This window comes from Lissotriton vulgaris, chromosome 10 (assembly GCF_964263255.1).
Source record: "Lissotriton vulgaris chromosome 10, aLisVul1.2, whole genome shotgun sequence".
Lineage (NCBI taxonomy): Eukaryota > Metazoa > Chordata > Amphibia > Caudata > Salamandridae > Lissotriton > Lissotriton vulgaris.
In genome coordinates this window covers 147,453,128-147,479,100 of record NC_141698.1, presented here as the reverse complement: position 1 = coordinate 147,479,100, position 25,973 = coordinate 147,453,128, and positions in this window count along the sequence as shown.

The window sequence follows — 25,973 nt, the reverse complement described above, 5'->3', positions numbered from 1 at the left end:
TCATTTGAGGTTCAAAAAGAGGAGCCGATCCATCTGCCCCCTGGGTCTCTCCTGCCTTTCTGTCTCTGCTCTCATCTCAATAATAACTAATGAATGATCTGAAAAAGAATTTCAGAGCTAACACAATTAACATAACGGGGATAAGAAAAAAATCAATACGAGAAGCTGTCTGAAACCACTGGGAGTAACAAGTAAATTGTATATCACCTGGATGTGCCTCATACCATGGATCTATAAGAAGATAATCCTGTTTCATGGAATTTAATACCATTTTTGTTCTCGACTTTACTTGTTTTTTACCTTTATTAGAGGCGTCCCTTTTCAAATCTCTACTATTATAGGGCCTTCTACACCTCTGACCAACTCATTAATCTTTATAAGAGCTGTAGGATCATCATCAATTGGAAAATAATAGTTTACATAATTGAAATGTGCCCCGTTTACCCTAGCAGTGACACACATCCGCCTCCCTTGAGTGTCTCTCGTAACTTGATATATCTCGCAGTCAGTTCCTTGTCCAAAATAAATAGCTATCCTCCTGACTGCTAGCCCCGCCGAGGCAAAGTAGGTCCTAGAATTGTATTTAGGAATAAAAAGTTTAGTTGTATTTGTTTTTAGATGGGTATCCTGAAGATACAAAATTTGAGGAGAAAAAGAAGTAAGCCATCCTATCAGCCCACCATATTATTTCTTGATAGACACTACATTCACATTTATCGATATTATCCTTACGTTAGAATCCATATTGCTTCACAAAATAACTCCCATTATCAAAACCAAAAACATTTTATGGCCCTTTGTTGCACCCCATCTCTGATAGTTAAGCTTTCTTCTCTAATTCTACTATTTTTTGCAATGACTTCACTATCTACCCCTCCCAGTGCCCTACCCCCCATCCTTCACCAGATTCCCGTGCCCATTCCCACCCTTGGCAGTTGGGGTGTGGTTTTTAACCATGTCCCTTTGTCATACTACAAATGTTGTGCATTCTATAAATTTGTACCCACTTGGCCACAGGGACATTATAGGGGGGGAACTTCTCCTTGAACTGTTGTATTTGATAATACAAGGGTCCAAGTAAATCTATCCTCTATTTTTTTTTGGTTTGGGATACCAATGCCAGGATTTGACTCAGCGACCATGGACACAGATGCCTTGTATATCTAAATTGTGATGGCAGTTTCCTCTGTGTAAATCATTATGTGTCCAAGTGGATTGAGTATATTTTAGAGTGGTGTCCCTCGGAGAATACTGTGGCAGAACCTTAGATTGCCTTCATGTGCTGATGCAGTGAGAGCTCTCTAGAGACTCCACAAAAATAGGCCTGGCAGTAAGTTGGCAAACCTGTGAAAAGTAGAGTTTACAGCAGAAAAAAACACAAAACTTAATTGTTGGGAGAAATGCCCTTATAAAATTTTTTAAAAGGCATTTTTTTTTTTTGAAAAAATATTTTAGGAGGGTAATTTCTCATGCTAAATCATTTTTGTTGGACATTTTGTCTGCTGCAGAAGTAGAGTGAAGTTCCGAAGTTACTTACGATTGCAACTTGCTGGAAACACATCTTTCTACACAATGAAATGATGGTAGAGGACATCACTTGTAAAACCACACACAGAAAAACTTAGTTTGATTCCTTAGGCCCTTCTCAGGTCCTTCCCCTACATGGGTCATTTGGGCAAGTTTTCAGGCAGGGGCTAAGGGCAGTTATTACTGCCTTCAGGTCTTCCCTAGCAAGACCCACCAGGTCAATGAGTTTTTCTAGGAGCACAAAAGCAGGGAAGTAGGAGAGAAGAGAGAGGAAGTGAGGAGATGCCCTTCTACAAGCATCTGCAGAATACAAATTATAAGAAGTTATTTATCGAATGGAAGGAGCAAGACGCTGTTTGGACGGTGTCTGCTCCTGCAACGAGCCAGATACTCTTCGGATTTCTTCTTAGCCGAATAAAGCATATATGATATTTTCTGCTCGTAAAATGCATTTTAATAGAGTACTGGATGTACAATGTGGCCATAGCTCCTTAAGCAGCTGCATCGCTCCTTCGCGGCACCCGCGCTCATCTACAGTCAGGTTCATCCTGGGCACGTCTGGGGAGCCGGTAGGGACGTGAATGTAATGTGACATGACATTTCTTTAGACGCGTTTAAAATATCTCACGAAGGAGCCAGAGCCTGACCGATTAGAGGAGCATACGTGAAAGGGGTGCTTGTAACGGACCCTCTGAAGCCTGCCTGCAGCGTCCCCCTCCCGCCGCCGCAACTGAGCAAGAGTTGCGGCCGCCGAGCGGAGGGGGACACTAAAACTACATCCCCCATAAGGCTTTGCGGCGCCAGACGCCCTTCCATCGCGCCAGGCGGCGCATAAAGGCAGCGTCACCCCGGCAGAGCGGGTGACGCGTTTAAAATATCTCACGGAGGAGCCAGAGCCTGACCGATTAGAGGAGCATCCGTGAAAGGAGTGCTTGTAACGGACCCTCTGAAGCCTGCCTGCAGCGTCCCCCTCCCGCCGCCGCAACTGAGCAAGAGTCGCAGCCGCCGAGCGGAGGGGGACACTAAAACTACATCCCCCATAAGGCTTTGCGGCGCCAGACGCCCTTCCATCGCGCCAGGCGGCGCATAAAGGCAGCATCAACCCGCGTCGCGGGAGCGCGCGGGAGCGCCCGGGGCTAAGCCTGGGCAAAGGGCGGGCCCTCTGTGGCCCTCAGGGGCTGAAGTGGCTGGGACGGGCCACCTCCTTAAGACTGACTGTTGGGATCCCTAAGTCTAAATAACGTTAAGAACATACGGAGTGTGGATAATCATATATTGAATAAGGATGACCAAAGCACAGAAAACCCCGATGGCAACAAGATCCACCACCAGACTAAAAACTGTGAGTACACCACTACCCACTATAACTGCCATTGACATCATGTTGCAAAAAACAATTAGTGTAGTGGCTGATGCCATCCAGGATACAGAGAGGCGACTCTCTCTGACACCGACTTGTGCTTCCCAAACTTGTCCTCACATACCACAAACAATACCCACAACATGGACGATACCTCTATTTCACAGGAATCCCTACTGATGCAATCTTTCACAGACCTACCAAGGTCGCATGTCAAGGATAATACTCCAAAATCTTTGTTTACCGGTCCCACAGTGAATACCTTGGACAGTAGCCTTTTGATTCTAACCAACCGTGGAAACAACATAAACCGTGAACACACTTCGTCTCCGGACCCCGATGTTCAATTAACAGAGAGCCACACAACGGTTACCCACTTGACAGAAACTCAAACTTCCAAACAAACCAGTAACCCCAAGTGTACCCGGAAAAAACGCAAAACAAAAGACCTCATGAAAAAAAACCACTGCCTATTAGGCAAACCGAAACGCTCAATTAAAGATGTGTGGCAGAAATCAACTCAGGGGAAACCCACTGAATCTATTTTCACGGGGGCCCCATTGACCCCCTCTCAGGTCCTGGACGCACAACGAAGCAACAAGAACAACGCAGAGAGTATTCAGGTCAATGAGCAGACAGGGCACATAGACAAGAGACCCACCACGAAAACACCATCCATGAGTGAGATCGAAATCCTGGTTAAATCCCTCTTGCAACCTATTAGCCAACAGATCGCCAATATTGAAAAGGCTTTAGGTAAATTCGAGAGAGCACAAAATGAAATATCGTCTAGCATTCTCAAATTACTAAAAATGCCCAACACAAGCCCTACCTTTGTCCCAGCGAGCACAACCCTTAATGCTAAAAATCCAAAAATTGTAAAAAACTCAAGTGACCCATTAATAAGTACAGGTAAACAGAAAAAGACACAGCAACAGGGCCCCCCTGCTACTAATGATCCATCATCAACTCCACAAATAGCACACCTCCCAGAGAAAATTGTAGCTCCACCCACAAACAAAACGCAAATTACTCACACACGCGAGGATGACGACGACAGTGAGTGGGCTGCGGAGGGTTATCCTTCAGATGCAAATACAGCTCCTGTTGAGATATCAAGACATCCCACCTTACCAACCGCGAATATACCTACTAAAGCAACTGGGGTACAGCAACCCAGACCCACCTCGACACGAACACCTACCCACATAAACTTAACACCTGAGTCTAATGCCTACACAATAGTCATGATCGGGGTACCTAAAATAGTTGAAAACAGGGGCTAATCCTACGTGGAATTAAAGAACAAGGTGATGCAATGGCCACTTCCCTCCAATATAATAGGAACCATCTCCCACGTGAAGAGAGTAGATTGGGTGGGCACACGATTTAAATCTACAGAGGGTGATTGTATCGTGGTCACTTTTAAAAACAGTGGAGCGGCGAAATTCATTGCAAATTGGAGGAGTTCCGCGACAAATAGTTTGATTCGAACAATGGGCCTAAGTTACTTTTATCCCCATCACTCGGATGGCCAAAGGAAAAACTACAAACGCCACTATGTCCAAGAAGGGCTCCTTGCACCGCAACCTCACCTTCAACCACGGGCTCCCCCTTTCGATCCAATTCAAGGGATGTTTGTGGACTTAGAACCACACACTTATGACCATTCTTGGGAAGGCAGAACGTACAACTACCCACCTCCAGTAACATTTGAGAGACTAGGGCCCACTCAACATCCACACATACGAGATTATAAACACTCGAATCTACACTATTATCATTTCGGGATCCCAACATCAAACAGATATGACGCCCTGTACACCTGCGATTATCTGGACGAGGTGGATTGACTGCCATTCGCTTTGCCCCCTGGTCCTTCATTTGACCGGTTAGATACCCAAGTCTATTCTAACACAACATGTAAGGTTAACCCCACAATAACCTTTGACCTCTCAGGTGTTGTTCCAGCCAACACTGCAACAACGACGATAACCCTCTGCTCCGAAAGCCCTCCCTTAGATCACGCTTCTACCCCTACCCTACCTGATGCAAGTAGCTCTCCTACCTCCATAGCTCTCCACTCCTCACCCACCAGCAGAAGCCAACTGACAGACATAGCAAGTTATGTTAACCTAAAACCGCACCCCTCACCCAACATGACCACAGAGTTATTGACAGACCACATGATTTTAACTCCATCAAAATCTTGTCATGGAACATCGCAGGACTGGCTGCTAAAGTAAACGATTCGATGTGGGTAACCTTTGTCAAAAACTACACCATACTGTGTTTCCAGGAGACCTGGCTTGTAGACAATAACGCTTTCATTGAGGGTTATCAAAGCTTCTTTGTCCACGCATCTCCTTCACCTAGTGGAAGGGCAAAGGGGGGCCTAGCAACATTTATCAGTTTGTCTCTCATATCTCAGATAAAAAACATACAGCTGGATAGTAGGAATATTCAGATACTGGATCTCAGGAAGGGCAAAAAAGTATTAACCCTGATCAACTTCTACAACTCTGTTACATCACCAGGAGAATGTAATATCGTCAAACTCCAAAATTATCTCTGCGACAATCTGACAAAACTGTCCCGGGATAAAATAATTGTTGGTGATTTTAACACGCATATTTGTGGAAATCCATCTGTGACATCCCTGGGCTCTCTGGGCTGTGGAAATAGACCAGGTCCTCACTTTGCACATTGCCCTCGAGGAACAAATATGAACACTCTAACAGATGTCCTGAACCTGAGTATGGCACTGTCTTTGAAAGATGACTCTTTCATCTCTAAAACTCCAACCTATAAAGGCTCAGAGTCAGGTTCTTTTATAGATCACATACTTCTTTCAGCTGACGTGGCAAACCTGGCCCTAAACTTTGACATACTTGAAAGCACTTATAGTGACCATAACCCGCTCTACCTTGAGTTACAACGTGGTCCTTTTGTACTCCGGAAAAACCACATGGACCCGGGAGTACTAAAACTGGTTAACAGAAACCGTCGCTTGAAATGGACCACGATAAATAGCGACATTTTGCACGAGTCTGTCATAAAGTGCTGTGAACAAGAACTCAACCTTTGTGCCTCAAATACCACACCCCCTGAATCCATCTTATCTGCCTTTGTTGTGCTTACAAAAAGAATTGATCAACTGCTCTCTGTATCAACAAAAGGATCAATTGCTCAACAACCACGATGGTTTGATCACACTTGCTCATCAGCCAAAATCAGTCGAAAACTGAAAATCGCCCTCAAGAATAAACCAAGAGACCCCGCACTTATTAAGGTCTTGCGATCAGAATATAAAACAGCTCTGGCATCCCGCAAAAAGATCATAAAAACGAACATTTGGGAGTCTTTGCTTGATCCCTCAACCTTGGGTAACAGCTCGAAGTTCTGGAGCATAATCAACAAGCCACTGTTCGATGATCCCAACGCTGCCAGTCTCGGAACCGTTATACCCGAGAACGAATGGATCTCCCACTTCAGTTTAATTTTCAAGAGCGACGTCCCACAAACAACACAAGCCCCTAAACTTCCCGAAGGTGCACTTCTGCACTTTACAGTCAAAGAAGTTGAAATGGGGATCCGTGGTCTAACTAGTAACAAGGCCCCGGGCCCAGATAGCCTTCCCCCGGACTTATTCAAATCAAACATTCCTTTCTGGGCCCCAATTCTCACAGCGGTTGTTAATGCCGGGAACGCAATTGGGGCTCCAAAGACTTGGGGAGCCTCCACCATCGTTCCTGTATATAAGAAGGGCGACAGAACTAACGCAGCGTGCTACAGACCAATCTCCCTGATAAATTCAGTCGCTAAAGTAGTGGGAGGGATTCTCTTAAACAGGTTGACCACATGGGCCAAAAATAACAACATAATGGCACCCGCTCAATATGGCTTTAGACCGTGGCATTCAACAACAACTCAATGCCTGAACTTATACTTAATCAGTGGCAAGTATACCCTGGCCAGAAATGGAACATTATATATGGCCTTTATGGACCTTTCATCAGCCTTTGATTGTGTTGACAGAAGCAAACTCTGGGACGTCTTGCTGAACATGGGAGTTGAAAACAATCTGATTAATTTCCTGGCCGACCTCCATAATGATACACGTGCAAATGTTCGTTACACCAAAGACTTGAAAGTAACTAGAGACTTCAAAATCAATCGGGGGGTTAGGCAGGGCTGTATTTTAGCGCCTTTTCTTTTTAACTTATATATAAACGGTCTTGAGGAGCATCTTTTAAAAACTGACACGGACTACCCTCGTATAGGGAAAAAGGGCGTCCCTGTTCTGCTCTACGCAGATGACGCTGCCCTTATATCCAGAACTGCACTTGGACTTCAGAAATTATTAGACTCCTTTCTCCAATTTATAAATTTGCGGGGCCTGAGCATCAACAACTCCAAATCATTTGTCATGAAGGTAGGCCCTGGATCAAAAAAGTCCTACCCTTCTCTGTCAAGGGGGGAAAAATAACAACAACAAAAACCTTCTCATACCTTGGAGTATTGTTTGATCATAAACTCACATGGGGACCCGCAATAAACAAAAAGAAAGACAACACGCCAGTGATCGCCTTGATGAAATTATATCAAGCTAAAAGCATTGTGGTCGCCTGTTATGGAAGTGAACTTTGGGGCTTTGCCCTAGTGGACACCCTTATAACCACTGAAAATAACTTCTTAAAACAGGTCCTGTGTCTACCAAAAAGTACTGCTAACTTCTCCACTCATGAGGAACTGGGCATACCACACTTAGCAGACAAGCTTGCTGTAAATCCCCTGCTTTGTTGGCTAAAATGCTGGCTGAACGACGAAATACCATTAACCCATAACATCCTTCTTGAAGCACTCACCTGGGAAGGGAAATTCAAGATACCCTGGCTAAAATACATCAGAAACTGCCTTCAAGATCTGGGCAGGCTGGATCTCTTTTTAACACCTCAGCATGTATCCAAGCACGATGTAACATATGTAAAGGACACTTTCCTGTTGAACCGACAGCTTGCTAGGGAAGAAAGTGAACTGAAGAAGGGTAGTGTAATGAGACATATTTTAACCAAAACATGTATACAAATTGAACCATACGTATCCTGGCCCATTTCCAGATATGAGCGCTTCTTGCTGAGCAGATTTCGTTTTGGTTTATTTCACCTGATGCTAGCAGTACCGAGTGGAGCCCACAGAGGGCAAGGGTTGCCACCTTGCGGCTGCGACAACAAGTCTCCGCAAGACCTGGCACACTTTTTATTCATATGCTCATATTATGCGACACCGCAGAAAATGTTTTTAAAACCTTTGCTTAAGAAACTGAACTTTGTGCAAATAATGCCAGCACTACTATATCTCCAAATGCTGCACTGTGATAGCACTTTCTTTACATGCAACTTTTTAAAAACAGCCCTGAAATTCAGAAAAAGCATGGAAGGCTAACTCCTAGCCGAACTATATTACCCCCGTAAATATGTCTCTGACAAATAGTATACTTACATTTGACCGTGATACCATATATTTTCCCGTGATTATCTGTTTCTGTTGTATTGACTTTTTTTTTTTTAAATATGACTTGTATATATATGTATTTTATTGCACTTTTATGACTGTATTTCACACAGTCGAATAAAGAACTTTGAAAATTGAGTACTGGAGCTGTGTGATGATCCTGTTTTCTGCGATGCACAGAAGGGGCTTGTGTGTTTCTTTTTCCCATCTACAGCACATATGCTAACTCTAAAAATCTCCCAGTTATTGTATGAGCTGCCGACGAAGAACTCAGAAACACATGGTCTTTTCTCCAAAGTACTCAATTGATAGGTAATGCACTCCTGGTTCATGACAGAGGGTCATTTGTATTTTTGAAATTAATTGTGTGCATTAGGGTATCAGCTTTTGATCCTAAGCTCAGTAAAATGAATAAGTTGTGCTCTCCTTATCGGGGGAAGTATCACCTATGTGCATCACTTTTGCCCCTAATTGGGATGCACTCCAATTGTCCAAAAGCCTCTTCAAGAAATTAAACACTTAGGAAATTAAACGAAAGTTCTACAAATTTAATTTATTTTAATGGCAATTTTAATTCAGAGCATTCCAAGTGTATCTAGGTGTGTGTGCACATAAATGCTCAATTACAAGACTTTAAACACCCGATGCATTTTGGGCTAGGCCAATCCTCAAGGGATATGTAACCCTGTAAGGTGATCTAAATGACATAAAATGAAAGTCCAAACTTTAAGCATAGGTCATAGGTTAATGGATAGATCCATGGGTGTTTTCACAATGTGCTCAGAATCCCTTGTGAAAAACGTGATGGTAAATATCATCATGTGCTAAGTTGATCTCCTGAAAGATGGAGGCCCCTGTGCATTGTCAAACAAATGCAAAATAAAATTGTGATAATACTGTAAACTTACTGATATGTATATGTAAAGAACGCAAAATGCTCATTAGTGGCAGCCAAGATAACTGATGGAAAGGCACAGTATTATATACATGCGTAACGGTTGCTGATGTGTATTTCAATGAGCTTACAAGCAATAAAGTTGTACCTATGTGCAGAGCTCCAAGTCCTTATTAGTGATCGGCATGCAGGTACAGGGCTGTGACTGAGGGTAATTTAAATTTTTTCATTTAATTGTGTGCATCGGAGCATCACCTACTGATCCTAGACATAGGTAAATGAATAAGTTGTTCTCCCCTAAGTTTGCTTACCCTATCAAAACACCTGGAACATTCTGTACAAGGGCTAAGTTCATCACACAGATGTTGTTATTTGTTTTGTACACTCACCGACAGAGCTATCACAATAGAATAAACAATAACGGCTTGACTGGGAGTTTGGCATAGTAACATGAATGATGTTATCATATATACACAACATTAATCCTTTGTTTAGACAGAGGAGCATTTAGCTTGCACTGAGAGGTCAACCGATGGTGGATTTCCAGCCCAGTTGATTCCTGTTTACCTCATGCGAGGGATGCTGCCCTGCTCTCCAGCCGAACGGGCAGCTTGATGAATCTAACCCAAAGGTAAAAGGGAGTTAGATCACCCTACAGGGATTTGGCAAAATTCACTTAGCCTAGACATGATAGGTTAGGATGCCCTAGGTAGGAGTGCCGATTATTACCGTGCTTGTATGCAAGCATATCATTCTCTGTATTCAACAAAATGGTTGAACTGTTTAGCTTTTTCACCATTCTCATAACGCTAATTGCATTATTCAGTTTCCTTTTATTGATTATTGCAGCACAAGTATTTTTCTCAAGAATCAACAAAGCTTCAAAAAACATTGAAATTATTTACTGTGTATGTCAATGGGTATGCGTAAGTAGCTAAGCAAAATTGTTCTAGATCTGTTACCAAAATTTCCTTGCGGAGCCAGGGTTGTCATCCTGAGGTTTATTTATTACAGTGTAAGTGTAGGGGTACAGATGGTGCAATGTGAGCTAGCAGGACTTCTGCAAACATATCTGGATGGTGTGCATTGAGTCAGTCTTGCACAGTTCTTTTGGTCATGTTGTCCAGAAAAAACACAGTTTTCCTTGGGAAAGTATAAGCTGTGAGACGGGCATGTCCACTCAGCCTTTCATCCTCCTGAGGTTGATAAAATGACTACCATTGAGTTAGGTGACAGTAAGTGTCTATTATTCAGTGCTATTAAACCTTCTTGGCCTAAACATGCACTTTACAAATACACAGTATGTTATGAATGAATGAATGAATGAATGAAGGGTATCTTGTATTGCGCAAATTTAACCACAAGGGCATCAAGGCGCATGCAACATACAAACATATGGAAACCAAACGGCTGATACCACAAAATTTAGTACGCCTGAGAGAAGAGCCAAGTCTTCAGATGTTTACAGAAGATCGCCAGAGATGGTTGGCTGGAGAGTTCAAGGGGGAGCGAATTCCATAACTTAGGTGCCAAGGTGGAGAAGGCTCTTCCTCCCCATTTGGTTCTCCTGAATCTAGGGACCGTGAGTAGATTTCTGGAGGCTGAGCGGAGCGTTCTGTTAGGGGTATAAAGGCTGATTAGGGACCTGATCCCTTCCGAGCCTAAGCCATATACTTCCCTGTGAGCCAGGCATAGGAGCTTAAAAGAGATCCTGGCCTGAATCGGCAGCCAGTGAAGATCTTTTCTGGCCGTTGTTGCCGATGAACGCTTAGGTAGGGTTAGGACCATCCTGGCTGCGGCGTTCTGGACCACCTGGAGACGTTGAAGTGACTTCTTGTTTATGCCCGTGTATAACGCATTACAATAATCAAGTCTGGAGCCCACCAGGGCAACCGTTGATTGTCTCCGGGCATCGGATGATAAATAGGGGGTGATCTGTTTTAGTGTCCGGAAGATGGCGCAACATGTGGACACTGTTTTGTTAACTTGATGGTCGAAGGAGAGGTCAGGGTCTATAAGAACTCCCAGATTCCTGGCCAAGCGGGTCGGCTTGGGACAGTCCCCCATGGAAGCCGGCCACCAGTCCCCAGACCAGAGATCATGACCCCCTCCCAAGACCAAGACCTCCGTCTTTTCTCCATTCAACTTCAAGTAGTTGCGAATCATCCAGTGCGCAACTGCCTCCATGCAGGATCTAAATTTAAGGGTCGAATCTTTTATTGACCCGGTGGTAGAGACGATAATCTGGGTGTCGTCGGCATACAACAGAATCTGAAACCCAAAAGATCGTACAATTTCGGCAAGTGGGGTCATGTAGATGTTAAACAGAAGAGGGCTCAACGAAGAGCCCTGTGGGACCCCACATTGCACCGCCTGGGAAGATGAAAGAAATTTGCCCAACTTTACTCTCTGCCTTCTCTGAAGTAAAAAGGAGGAAAGCAGATTCAGGGCACTGCCCTCCACAACTATCCCCTTTAGCCGGTCGACCAGAATAGAGGGGGACAGGGCGTCGAAAGCTGCAGTTAGATCCAACAGCACCAGAAACGTGGTCTGTCCTCTGTCTACCTCTGATCTGATATTATTGATCACGACAGTGAGGGCAGACTCGGTGCTGTGGGCAGCACGAAACCCATGTTGGGAGCAGTCCAGCAGATTCGCACTCGTTATGTTATTAGGAAAAACAATTCAAGTGAATCATAAAGATCCTGAATAGAGTGTTTTAAATTATGTCATTTATATTGGTATGAGTATATGCACATCACTCTGTCTTGCCCTTACCAGCTTGGGTTTCTTGTGTTCTGCTCATATGTAGATGTATACAATGTTTACCAAAACTGGTCCAAATCCAAGATCTCCTCATATCTAAGCAAAAACTGCTCTTTCCCAGAACTGTTGGGGTTGTCCCTGAACTGATGATTGAGTAAAAAGCTGACTGCTGAGGAACAGCCTCTCCACCAAGAGCTGTAATATGATTGGCTCTAGTGTATGTGATTAGAAAGCTGCTGAGCCATTGGACCAACTTAGGACCATGGGTTGCCATTGTAGGATACTCTGGCCATGTGGAAGGATCTCTGCAACAAAGTATGGGGTGGTGACATTTTCATTAAGTATCGACTGGACCAAGCAGATTTCACAGAAAAAAACACTTGCCATTTGCAGATCATCAAAGTAAGAACCAGTGCTCATCACCATTCATCACATTGTAGCACTGGGCGGTATGACATTTCTGTTTGAGAGGTGTGTATGAAACCAACAAGATCATTGCCACGGTTACAGTTCATTGGTTGTGTGAGAAATTGGGTTATTGGTTGATGGGGGCGTGGAGGGGTGACCCCTGTTCAAGCAACAGGCACAATCCCTGGCAGGGTGGACAACAAAGGTCACTAAATTAACCTGTTCTTAACCCTGGGTAGCTTGGCACAAAAAGCTATCAGGCTTGACCTAGAGGCAATACGTAAAATATTTGTGCAGCATTCAAGCAGTACTAAAGTCAAAACACAACACAGGAAAATCTCACAGAAATGTAGAGAAATAGATGACATTTTAATAAATTATTTGACCTTGTATTTCTGGATGGAAAACACATGGAAGATCAATTTAATCATTTCGACTATCGCTAAACTGCGAGTTTGAGAAAAACCTTTCTTGTATAACTTTCTTCTGCGCTTTTTATCCTTCATTTGTGAACTTATAACTTCAAATGCCTAATTCGTGTTTCTGCTGATGACACATCTGTATAACTGGGTCAATAACTCAGTAGGTAGCTACTAGCTCGTAATAAGAAGTGAGAGAGGAAAATTTGTTAGATACAATATCAATAGTAGAGGAGTACGAAATTCATGTAAATTACTTCTGCATAATTATGCAAAATGTCTGCCACATTGTGCAAAATGATGGGTACCTACGTAGAATGGAACCCCAAAACTTAGCACTATCTTGGAGTGCTAAATGCCTCCTGCGTCAACTTTTGACACAAGCAAGTATTTCACACTAATGAAAAGTGCAAAAATCACACTTAACGAATAACAGCTGCTCGTGTTCTGTTGTTTTCCTTTGCGTTGGCGGTAATTTTATTTTTTATTTTTTACCATGAATGGCATGTTATTAGCTGAAGTGACGACGTAATTGTGCAATTTTATAATTCACATAACAAGCATAATGAGAACTTCCTGAAAGTATGCAAACTACGCTGGTGTAGGTTAAATTTAGCTCAGGTCAAATCAATATCCCAATTAAAATAAGTTCTGGGCAAAATTGTAATTCCTAAATTTAGCGTTGGGTGAAATGCTTGAAATTTCTTGTAATTTTCCATCACGCAAGTGTGCCTTATTTTGGCCCATAGGAGAATGGTGTGTGCAGAATATGTCCTTCTGACAGAAAGTTTTAACTGAAACAAGTCTCCTGCCTGTATCAAAAAGTCAGGCTAGATATCAGCAAATCACATTTTATTTTCGAACAATCATTTCACGTAAATGCACCGCATTCTAAAGTACTTATTTCTGAATTTACCCCCAGATTCATCAAAGTAACGTTTTGCGCGTCCTTATTAACGAATTTTAGGGAATCGCTATTAAAGACTCGCAAAACGGGATGCATGTAGAAATCGCAATATTTTATGCGATTTCTACTACTTCCTTATTTGCGATTTGCTAATTGCTAATCGCAAATAAGGAATGGCTTTGAAGCCATTCCTTATTTGCGATTAGCAATTAGCGAATCGTAAATAAGGAAGCAATTTCAAGGGTGCCAGCACCCCTGAAATGGTAATGTACACTGGTGTTGCGCACACACATGTCCAAAGGACATGTGTGTGTGTATCATACAACTTAGAAAAATGCACTAAAGGGCATTTTTCTAAGTTATTGCTATTTACCACGTAGTTAGACTTCGCAGTAAATTGCAGCCCCAGATTGCGAATTCGCAATTTTAAAATGGTTCGTGAATTGCATTTAAGGAATCTCAAATTGAGATTCCTTAAATGCAATTAATCGCAATTTAGCGATTTCTAGAATTGCAATTTTTGCATTTGGGATGATGAATCCGAAATGCAAAAATAACGCTCGCAAAGGGCCAGATTCTCAGAATCTGGCCCTTTGCGAGCCGATTTCGACTTGATGAATCTACCTGCAAATCTATAAAAAAATATTCACACACTTTTGCCTGGGACTTTGTGGTGGCTTACAACAAACAGATTTTTGATTGAAAAATTCACCCAGAATTATATTTGAACCCCCATATATTCAAGTGTATGTTGAATTGAAAAATCTTGATACCTTAATAGTAAATATAGTAATGTTTCCTTGTTTTTAGTACCCTTCAACGCCCCTCTGTGCTTATCTCGTACCGTGTAATCATTACACCTCAGCGGAACGAAAATACCACTTAAGAGGAAGGCTCTATTCATTGCTGTCCCTAATCAGTCTCAGAAGTGTCTCATTAAATGCACACCGGGCTGCTCACATGAGGATCTCATCCATGTCTGGGAGTGGAACCCAGCTGGTTAAACCTGTTTCCGAGACAGATCCACTACAGTCTGACAAAACATTATCTTCTTGACATCTGTGTTTGTCCTCCCAAGTAAACACTTATACGATTAAGAGGAACTGGAATAAAAGAGATTGAAGGGTGAGAACGAGACGACAGGAAAAGAGTAAAGAATGTCAGGGGGATGTTGAGGAACAGAGACACACACAGCATGATAAGAATGGATGACTCAGTGGGGACCAGCGCCGCCCTCAACTCCACCACGGTCTGGATAGCTTTTATCCATTTGTGTTTCCAGCCCTCGTGTGCTTATGAGCTGACACTGGAAAGTCATGCGGTTCAGTTTCCAAACGTTAGTATAGTATATCCGGGTTATGACGCATAAAGTGTTGATGTGGTGTTAAATGAATGGCGTTTCATTAGTTCCATTGCAGTGTATTTCCGTGTGCATCCTTTCTACAATCAATGCGAAAATCAATATATATTTGGTATTTATTGTAGCTTAGAGATTGTGTGGAACTGATTTGTTTGGAAAGGGTAGTCTGCAAACACACGCCATTGTACAGCCTGCCTGTACTATTATCCTTTTATTGTTGCAAAGTGTTATTTTCTGATTAAAAACTATTGGCCAGATGTACGACCATTGGATTTTGCGACTCGCAAATTGTGGGACGCAATTTTGCAACTCACAAAATCCAATGAACAACAGAGTCTTAGACACTGTTTACGATTCCCAATGGGGTCGCAAATTGCATTCCTCATGAATATTAATGAGGGTGTCGCAATTTGCGACCTCATTGGGAATGGCTGGAACTCCCTTGGATGGTGGCCTGCTGAGGTCAGCAGACCACCATGTCTGGGACTGCTTTTAAATAAAGCATTTTTTTTAAATGCAGCACATTTTCCTTAAAGGAAAATGGGATGCATTTAAAAAAAGAAAAAATGATTATTTCAGTTTCATTTTTTAAGGGAAGGCAGTGGTCCCATTGTCTGCTCTTAAAAAATATTTGTGCATCCATTCCCAAAAGGGAAGGGGTCCCCTTTGGGATCCCTTACCGTTTGCATGTGCTTTACCACTCTTCTCAGAAGGGTGGTGAACTGCAAGTGCTTTGCGATCGCAAAAATTCATGCATAGGTTTTGGACTCGCTATTAGGAAGGGATGCCCTTGGTATGCCACTTCCTAATAGTGAGTTGCTAAACCTATTTTGCGAGTTGCTAATTGATTAGCGACTCGCAAAATAGGGTTAGTACATTGGGCTGACCTATTTTGCAGTCGCAAAGGGGCCGAAATCCCCTTTGCGACTGCAAATAACGGTCATACATCTGGCCCTTAGGGATGTTAAAAACTCCCAGCTTTGCACCTGTACACCAGTAGTGCCTTCCCTTCTTTAGCACTTCCATGAACAAGGTCACAAATTGCGTGCAGACAGAGGCAAGCCGTGACTAGATGCTTGTGATGCTGTGCACGAGAATGGAATTTAAGTGTGCACCAGTTTTCCTGTGTTTATGTATGTTTTATAGGCTAGGTAGGTGAATATGGTTGGTGCAAAATATGTGCAGCTAACACATATTGACTCTCGTGAAAAGGGCGGTAGCTGTCATGCATTGGTAGCTGCAGTTAGCAACACAAAGCAGATGCTGCTATGTTATGAAAAACGCTTTAACGAAGCAAGGTGGTTCTAACTGGAGCTAAAGGGGCCAATTTAAATCCTGGCCATATATTTATACACTGTCACAACATCTACAGATTATCTGAACTGTCAAGATAATGGTCCGCTTGACTGATTTAGATGCAGGCATACCCTAGGTTTAAATTTCCGCAGAGATTACTCCAACTCCACCGTTATTAAACCCCTCTGACAGCCCTACTGAGTGAGGGCCATTGGAAGAGGACCTCCAAGTCAACCCACCTGATTTCGATGGTGAGTGTTAGGGGTCAGATTTCACTGCTTGTCACCACCAGGAAAACCCTGGAGGCAATGGACAGTGAAAACTGTTGAGAATCCTCCTCTTGCTGTGGGAAAGGACTCCCACGGCAAGAGGGAGCATTTTCTTATTTATATGAAAAAAATAGTGCTGCTTTGTGATTTTCTTTTTTTTAAAACAAAAACTGTTTGGTGCAGCACTCAGTTATATTGACGGACCCCTGCACCAAACCATGAAGTGTATTGACAGGAACCGCCGTGACTGCAGTTCCTGCCACTGTTTTTTAAACGACTGCAGTGGCGGCTCCTCCATGGTGGTGTTTGGGCGCCGCCCCCCTACTTTCTCGCCGTGCGAGAAAGCAGAAACAAATGGTAGTTATTGCCGTAATAACTACCATTTGTTTCTGCCTTCTCGCACGGCGAGAAAGCAGAAGATCCTGGTTTAAAGTGGGCGGTGTTACTCGAGGGCAAGGGGGAGCGCCTTGCCCACTGTTGTTAATACTGTCTGTTTGGGCAGCCTGGGAGGCTGCTCAAACAGACAGTATTAACAACAGTAGGCAAGCCGCTCCCCCCTGCCCTCGAGTAACACCTCCCACTCTCCCTGTCTCTCTGTATGCTGCAGCATACAGAGAGAAATGACACGGGTAGGGCAGCCGGCCGAACTAATCACAGCGCTGGCTGCGGTGGAGGGGAGGGAGGCTGCCTGCTGCGCCGCCTTCCTGGTGACGTGCTGCAGGACTTGAAAACCAGGACGGCGGGAGTCGGGACGGAGTCTCCGGACCGTCGGACGGTAAGTTTACTTAATTTTTTTATATATATTTGTTTCCGAACCCCTCCCGCCTCTCCCCTCATCCCCTCAGGTCGTCGCGACCCCATTTCCAAACCCCCCCCCGGAGATAATAGGTAGTAGATTTGTAATATGTGCTTCCATTTTCCTTGTGGAATTGGTGAGTTGTGGTAAATTACTGAAGTGTTTGAAAAGGGATGAGTTCATCGAATTTGATTGGTTACGAGAAGATGTAAGAAGGGCTATCCTGAGCTGGTCACACTTAAGGGTTGGGAGCGGCAAGCAGGGAAGAGGGAACGCAAGGCACAAAGAGGCAGTGTCAGGGAGACCTGTTTGAATGTAGTGGGGGGAACTGGCTCAAGGACCTGCTCCTTCTGTCCCAGCAAATTTCTGTAAATTTTGCACCTGTCACAAATTTTAGGGAGGGTTGACTGAAGACAGAGGGATGGAAGATTTCAGTTGTTGCAGTGCAGAATTAGCTAGAAGCCTGTAGCAGAAAGCAAATTAATTATTGCAGAGGATTCTGTATCTAAAACTCACATTTATTTCCTCTCAGTGCCTTCTTGTCTGCGTTTTTTATGATAGCGAGCACTTTCATTTGTCCTTCTGAGCCCCTGGCTTGGTACAAGCCTGTGGTCCTACGTTTATGTTTGTGGAATGTCTCGGTTTTTAGTTTCAAAATCCCCCTATTTCAGTGGCCTTGCCACACCTTATGTATATGCATTTTTGTTATGAATGTGTATGGAAATAAGCACTAAAGCAGTGCCTAGGCCAGATCTAAAAAAATGCTGTTGAATTGATGAGGCCTCAGTGGCCTGGAATTGAACGGGAGAGTTCTTCACAAACGCATTTGATATGTCTTCTTGTGGTGGCAGTGTATAGTTTGATGTTGTGGTGAACTGTGTGGTGCACTACACAGTTGCACCTGTACAAGGTTGATGCAACTATGCAGTGCTTGGCGCCTGTTGCACAAGAATGTTGTGTTATTTTTTTTAATGCTTATAAAATAAAATATAAAAACATTGAACCTGGGGAATTTTTGAGTCAAAAGACTTCAAGGCCTTCCATGCAGATCAGTGGTCGCTCTGTTGTCGGTGCAGGGTAGCCTCGTTGTCGTTTTTATAATGGGGTGACCCCTTCTGATGAGTCATTTGATGAAACCGAAGCCAGCAACAATCAGGGGTGGATGGCAAATATAATATATCCCTCCCTGTGTTTTGAAAAACGAATCTGGCTTTGTGTAATGTAACTGGTGCTCTTGTACAGCACTACAATGCCCCTAGGCAGAGTTTGCACTGTATATACGACTGACAAAAAGAAAATCATGAGGTACGGTTTAGGTTTATTAGGTACGCCAATGTACTGCCCTTATGTTAGTCGGGCTCGCTCCCTTGTTAGGTAAAAGTCATCCCCAACTTTTACGACTCCCCACTTTGAAATGTCACCAGCCGCCACTGAACGACTGCTAGCTTAGCGGTCATTTATAAATCTGGCTCGTGGTACCTCCAACAGGGTGACAGAGTATTTTATTTTGTCACACTGCCAGAACAGTGGGCCATTCACCAGGTTATAAATCAGAGCAAAAATCCCATAGTTGGATTCGACAGCCATCACTGACAATGACTTTTTCACAGGAAACACTTTAATGCAAATTTTTCCCAATATCTTTCCAAAGCTTGCTTTGGTATATCATGAATCTATACTACTATTATAAAGAGAGAACTGTGTCCTTTGAAGCAGGTAAACTCGAAAAGTGCACCACCAATCACAACACCCAATACAGCGTTGGAAAGGGGAGGTCCAGGAGATGGACATAGGCTATATATATGGACACCATATACATTAAAAAGGGGGGGCGCCCTCAGTGGTAAAGTAGTCCCTTGTGGGCGTTGGGCGTTAATATGTGAAAAGATGTGGGCGTTAACATTGTCAGAGGGGCAAGATGTGGGCGTTAACATTGCCCACGATGCGAGGAGATGTGGTCGTTAACATTGAGAGGGGCAAGATGTGGGCGTTAACATTGTCCACGATGCGAGGAGATGGTGCTAAACCAAACAGTATTACAGCGTAATTGCAGTGCATCGTTCAAAGCCGCAATATTCAATCGCACACACATTCTTCCAACACCATTCACGCTCCATTCATTCTAACGCTCACAGTGCAGAGTATTTCAAAGGCACAATATTCACTCGCACACACATCACTCGCACACACATTCACGCATTCGGGGAGGCTGATACATTCACCTGGGCGTTATTGTTGCATGAAGGGTGGTAGGCTGACATCGTGTATGGATTTTTATGAAAAAACAATGGTTCAAGGGTGGCCTAATAAGGCCCTGTGTGAAAGTATAGCGTAGGAATAATTCACGCTAGGGAGCAAAAAGATGTAGGTACATATGAAATTATTCATATTTATTTTCTCTTTCAACATTTATCAGAAAGGTTTCAGGTGCTTATATGAGTGACAAGGTGCATAACGTGACACAAGTGAACATAGTGAAACGGAATGTCACACAACAACAAGGTAAAAGACCACATACATATATACAATAGGGGGGATATATTTCCTTGAGTAGGTCGATGACTAAGATATCAATTAAAGCTACATATGAATTCTGGAAGATGATTGTATTGTTCAATGCTAGTGCAAGATGCACGTCAGAATAGAGATTTGTTAAAGGAGCTTTGTTAGTCTCTGAAAATCCACAATATTGTGGGTGGATTGAGATTGGAACTATCAGAAGAAAATATTGCAAGAGCTGTATTGGTAATAAAATACTGACCTCAAAATGCATTATGATAGTCAGTGCTCTAGGCCCATACAAATGACAGAATGTGAGCTAAACATATTCCAGTAACACCATTCTGCACAAAAAAAGAGGTGCTTTGTGGAAGGCCTTAGATTTGTCAATGCTGGCATGCATGATGAAGTTTAGTGTGGAGGTCACAGCAATGGGATTGCTCTATACCACACTGGTTAGAAAAATGGATAACAATGTCGGACGTGTCTCTGAACTGGGATATCACACACGGCAAGATAGAGATGTGAACCATGGTCTGTGTATAGTGGATAATTCACACATATGGAGCCAGGGTCTGCTGCAGGGATAGATAAGCCCCACAACCACGTGTGGCCTCTGGAGAACAGTATCTCCAAAAAACAGGAAGTCTGTTGATCACTGCAGCTCTACACAAAGAGGGGTGTGGTGGTTTCTGGACCATGTTAGTCTCAAATATAAAGGTGGTCTGAATACATTTCTAGGTCTACACAATTGACGTGTTATGTATAGTGCCAGTTGTGCTTTAAACATAGAGGTGGTTTGTGGATAGGGGTAGATCAGCTCCACACCAAGGGGTGATCTGTGGACAGTGGTAAATCTAGACAAAAGGGAAACTCTGTGGAAAGGAATGGTTCTGCTCCACAACCATAGGTGATCTATGGGCTATTTAAGTTCAGCAAACAAAGTGGTCTGTAGACTGTATTAGATTCACACATGGGGAGGATGATCAGTGGATACTGTCGGCTTCACTTTACACAGCGAGTTGGTTTGTAGACAGGTATAGACTAGTTAATCACCCTGTGTTGGTCTGTGGACAGTGTAGCTGTTAGATTTGGGGATCTCTAGTTGGCACAGGTAGGTACTTGTAACAAATAGGGACCCTTGCCTCTAGTCAGGGTAAGGGGGTATACTCCTAAAATAACCCCTGCTCACTCCTTTGGTAGCTTGGCACGAGCAGACAGGCTTATCTCAGAGGCAGTGTGTAAAGCATTTGTGAACACATACAGTAATCAAGTGACAACACTACAGATGGACACCACACAAGTTTTATTTAAAAAATAAGTATCTTTTATATAGAGTTAACACAAGACCACAAACAACAAAAATCCACAACACTGTACTTAAAATTGTAGAATTAGCTTAGTTCTCTTTAGATCTTAAAATGCAACACTTTGAGTCAATGTACCTTAAGATGCGACACACAGGGCAACAAAAGTGTTGCAAGAAAGGTGATGCGTTGAAGATCTGGTGCAAAGAAATAAAGATGAAGCTTTCTCCTTGATGTGACATGGTTCCCGATGATGCAGCGGCGTCTGCTGCGACGTCGATCCTCTTCTCTGGCGATGCGAGATGCTTTACACGATGCAAGCCACAACAGGCCCTGCAACACGCTTCCCAGTGATGCGGTGGCGTCTGCTGCGATGTTGATCCTCTCTCCTGGCGATGCAAGTTGCTTCCACAACGATGCGAGCCGCAACAGGCCCTGCAACACTTTTCCCGGTGATGCGGCGTGTCTGCTGCAACGTCAATCCTCTTCTCTGGCGATGGGCCGTGACAGGCCCTGCGACCCACTTCTTGGAGATGCGGCAGCGTCTAATGTGACGTCGATCCTCTTCTTCTGCGACACGCTTCCCGGTGATGCGGCGGCGTCTGCTGCGACATCAATCTTCTTCTTGGGTGATGCAAGGCGCTCTGTGTTGTGAAGCGGCAGCAGCAGTTCAGTGACAAGCTTCCTGTTAGTCTCAAAAAGTCCAGCACAAATGCAGGCACTTTGAGAAAACTCTTGGGGAGCTGGTGGATGAAGTCCGTTGTCCCTGAGACTTCAGCAGGAGATAAGCTCTGTTCCAAGCCCTTGGAGATCCTTACAAGTTGATGAAAAGTACACAAAGTTCCTCTCTCCTTTCTTTGGCAGTCAGGCAACCACTGCAGGCCAATCCCCCAAGCAGCACTTCAACTTAGGGATAGTCTCTCCTCAGTCTCTCTGGTTCCACTCCTCAGCAAAGGTTTCTTCTTCTTGTCCAAAAGTGATCTAATTTTTTGGGATCAGGGTCCCAATACTTATACCCCAAAATCCTTGTACTCTGAGGGCAGAGGGGCCTTTGCCTAGTCCAAACCAGTTCTGGCCAGTCCTGGAGCACTCGGTTTACATGACTCCTTCTATTCTTTCACAGTGCAGGCCAGAGACATCAGACGCACCTCATGAGGTGGAGCCAGCATTGTGGAGGGAAGGCACAGCCCTATTCAGGTCCCAGGTGCAACTCCTCCCTCCCATCTAGATGCAGATCTCTCTATTCACCACTGGGCTGACTCACCCTGTCTCCTGGAATCCCCCAGACCCTGTCACTCAAACTCCAGACAAGGAATACACAACCTAGCAGAGGCAGGCTTGGATAGATAGACAAGAAAATACCTAATTTCTAAAAGTGGTATTTTCAAACACAGAATGTTAAAACCAACTTTACTAAAAGATGCATTTTATCATTCTGAGTTCAGGCATATTAAACTTGAATTTCTACCTAGTTCTCTGAGTCAGTTAGGATTATAAGATGATGTAATCTAACTTCCCATTCTGGCCTATGGGGAATAGGTAGCCCTGCAATAGTGAAAAACAAAAATGGCTGTAATTCACTATTAGGATATACCACACACATCAGGGCTTGTCCTAACCTATACTTACAATGCACCCTGCACTTGGGCCTACCATAGGGGTGTATGATATGAAGCAAAGTGAAGTTTTAGGGACTGGCAAGTGGGTGCACTTGCCCAGTCAGCTTGGCAGTACCAGACTGCATGCAGGTTCTGCAATGTCAGACCTGAGACACACTTTTACAGGCTGCTTCTGTGGGTGGCACAAGCAGTGCTGCAAGCCCACTAGCAGCATTTGGTTTACAAGCCCTGGGCACACTCAGTGCACTGTACTAGGGTCTGACCAGTAAACCAAATCAGCCAATCATGGAATCACTAATCCTTACATCAATTTTCAATAGGGGGCACTTGCACTGTGGCACTGGACAGAAGTGGCACAGTGCCCAAAGCATCTAACACCAGCAAAAACACATGAGGCAACAGCAAAAATTGAAGGGAGACCCACGCCAAGGTGTCAGGTCTAATAGTAGTGCTGTGCATAGAGGGGTGGGGTCTGTTGATGGGTGGTTCAGCTCAACACCCAGTGGTGGTCTGTGGATGGTGGTAGCTCCACAATTATGGGCAAGACCTGTGGACAGGGATAGATAGGCTCCACACTCAGATTTGCTCTGCAGACAAAGCTAGTTTCACATATAACCACATAAAGGAGATCGTTAGCTGACAGTAGCTCTATGCATTTTGGGTGATCTGTGGATAATTTCAGCTGTGCTTTACACTTTCAGATGTTTGTGGACACAGGTAGGTCAGCTCCACAAACAGAGGTGGTCTCTGGATGTTGGTAGCTCCACACGCAGCAGTGGTCTATTGGCTGTCCATGTTCCACACTTAAAGGGGCTCTGAGGATAGTGGTAGCTCTACACATTTGGAAAGGGGATTTGTGGACAGACGTAGAGCAGCCTCACATAGCACTGAAGTCAGAATTTTAATAAAGTATGACTTGAAGTGAACTACTCCGGGCCCTAGACCTCCTCAGCTCATAGCTCCTCCACACTTCCTCAGGGTTAATTTGGTCTATCAGGCTGCCAAAAGATCCTTCAAACATAAATATTTGCCAGGTATATGATGAGGTCCACAAGGACAGGAAAGGCAGGGGCCCATCTGCACCGCAGGGGCAGTGTCCACCTTATTTTATATGCAATATGATATAATGCACTTGTAAGAAGACATATGGGATATCCGGCACCTCTGTGACAGAGGACCCATGCTTCAAACTCTAATCAGGTTGTTTGGTAGTAAAGGGGGCAGCAATACCTATTCGGTCATATCAAATGCACAGGTGCTGTTGGAACTCCCACATTCTAAAAAAATGGGTTATCTTTGAATTCTGTAGTTGCTTGCTAAACAAGTCAAGAAGTTCTCACAGGCTTGGTACATCATTCCTAAAAAGAATACTTGCCACCCAGGACCACTAACTATGGGATATGTAAATCATCTTGGAAATGATCTGCATTTTGTGAGCTCAAATGTGAAGGTGGGGAGCTTTCAGAAGAGCCACTGGGTCACAGCCAGCACCTCCTGAGGATGTCTGTGATTCGAGCCCTTACATACAGGTCCTTACTTCCTCTAATCCTATTTTATCAGTATGTGGATCTCAGTTTTTGTCTCAATCAAAAATACCTTTTCATTTCTACCCTGATGATACTCACCTTGATATGCAGATCTCTTCACCAAAAGACATCACTGAACTGATAGGATCCCTTACATACCTTTTCGACATGGACCTCATTCCACCATTTAAAAGTGAACCTACAGAAAAGACTTTATTCTGCTAGCCCCTCCTCACTGGGGCTAAATTTCTGTGTTTCCTTTTAAATAGCAAACTTAACCTGCATGTCCACATCAATGCTTTATCCATACGGCCCAAATTTCCAATCAGACTCCCAAAGGAATTACATCTCTGATGAAAACTTGGAAACAGCAGTGAAAAGGATTGTCCTCTCAGATTTGCAAAGGCAAGTCACTTCTGATAAGCATCCCTAAATGTTACTCTGGATCCTTTAAGAGCTGCCCTACATACAGCAGCATGTCTAACTTCTCAATCAATCAATCAATTGTAAGAACACTACTCACCTGCAAGGGTCTCAAGGCACGGGGGTATAAGCAGCTCCGTTCAGTCAAAAAGCCAGGTCTTGAGTTTCTTCCTAAAGATGTTGAGGGATGGGGCGCATCTGATGTCGATCAGAAGCTCGTTCCAGGTCTTGGCCGGGATGTAGGAGAAGGCTCTTCTACCTGTTTTTGCTCTGCAGATGCGTGGGGTTTCGGCGAGGGCGAGGTCGGCAGATCATAGATTTCTCTTGGGTATGTGGAAGGAGATTCTTTCGTTGAGGTATTGTGGTCCAGTGCTGAGGAGGCATTTGTAGGCGTGGTTGACTATCTTGAAAGTAACTCTTTTCTCAACTTGGAGCCAGTGGATGTTTTGCAGGTGTTGGGCGTTGTGTTTGTGTCAAAGGATGCCGAGTATGAGTCTTGCTACGGTGTTCTGTATGGTCTGGAGCTTGTGGAGCAGAGACTTGCTGATCCCGGCGTAGACTGCGTTACCGTAGTCTTGTCTGCTAGATATGAGTGCATAGGTGACTGTCTTTCTTGATTCGGGGGGGGGGTTCCATTTGAAGGTCTTTGGAGGGGATACGGGGGGTTGAAGCAGCTGGAGGCGACAGATTTGACCTGTTGGGTCATGGAGAGGGAGGAGTCAAGTAAGATTCCAAGATTCTGGGCATGGTCCGTGGGGGTGAGAGGGCTGCCAAGGGCGGTGGGCCAATGTCCCGTGCAGATCGGGAGGGTCCGAGGATGAGGACCTCTGTCTTCTCTGAGTTGAGCTTCATGCAGCTGCTGATCATCCAGGATGCAATGTCCTTCATTCTTTCCCGGAAGTTGATTCTGGTGGTGACGGGGTCAACGGTGAGGGATTGGATGAACTGGGTGTCGTCGGCATAGGATACTATGCTGAGTCCGTGCTGTCTGACAATGGTGGCAAGGGGGCCCATGTAGATGTTGAAGAGCGTGGGGCTGGGCATCTGAAACTAAAAGATCAGAATACATTGTTCCAGCTTTG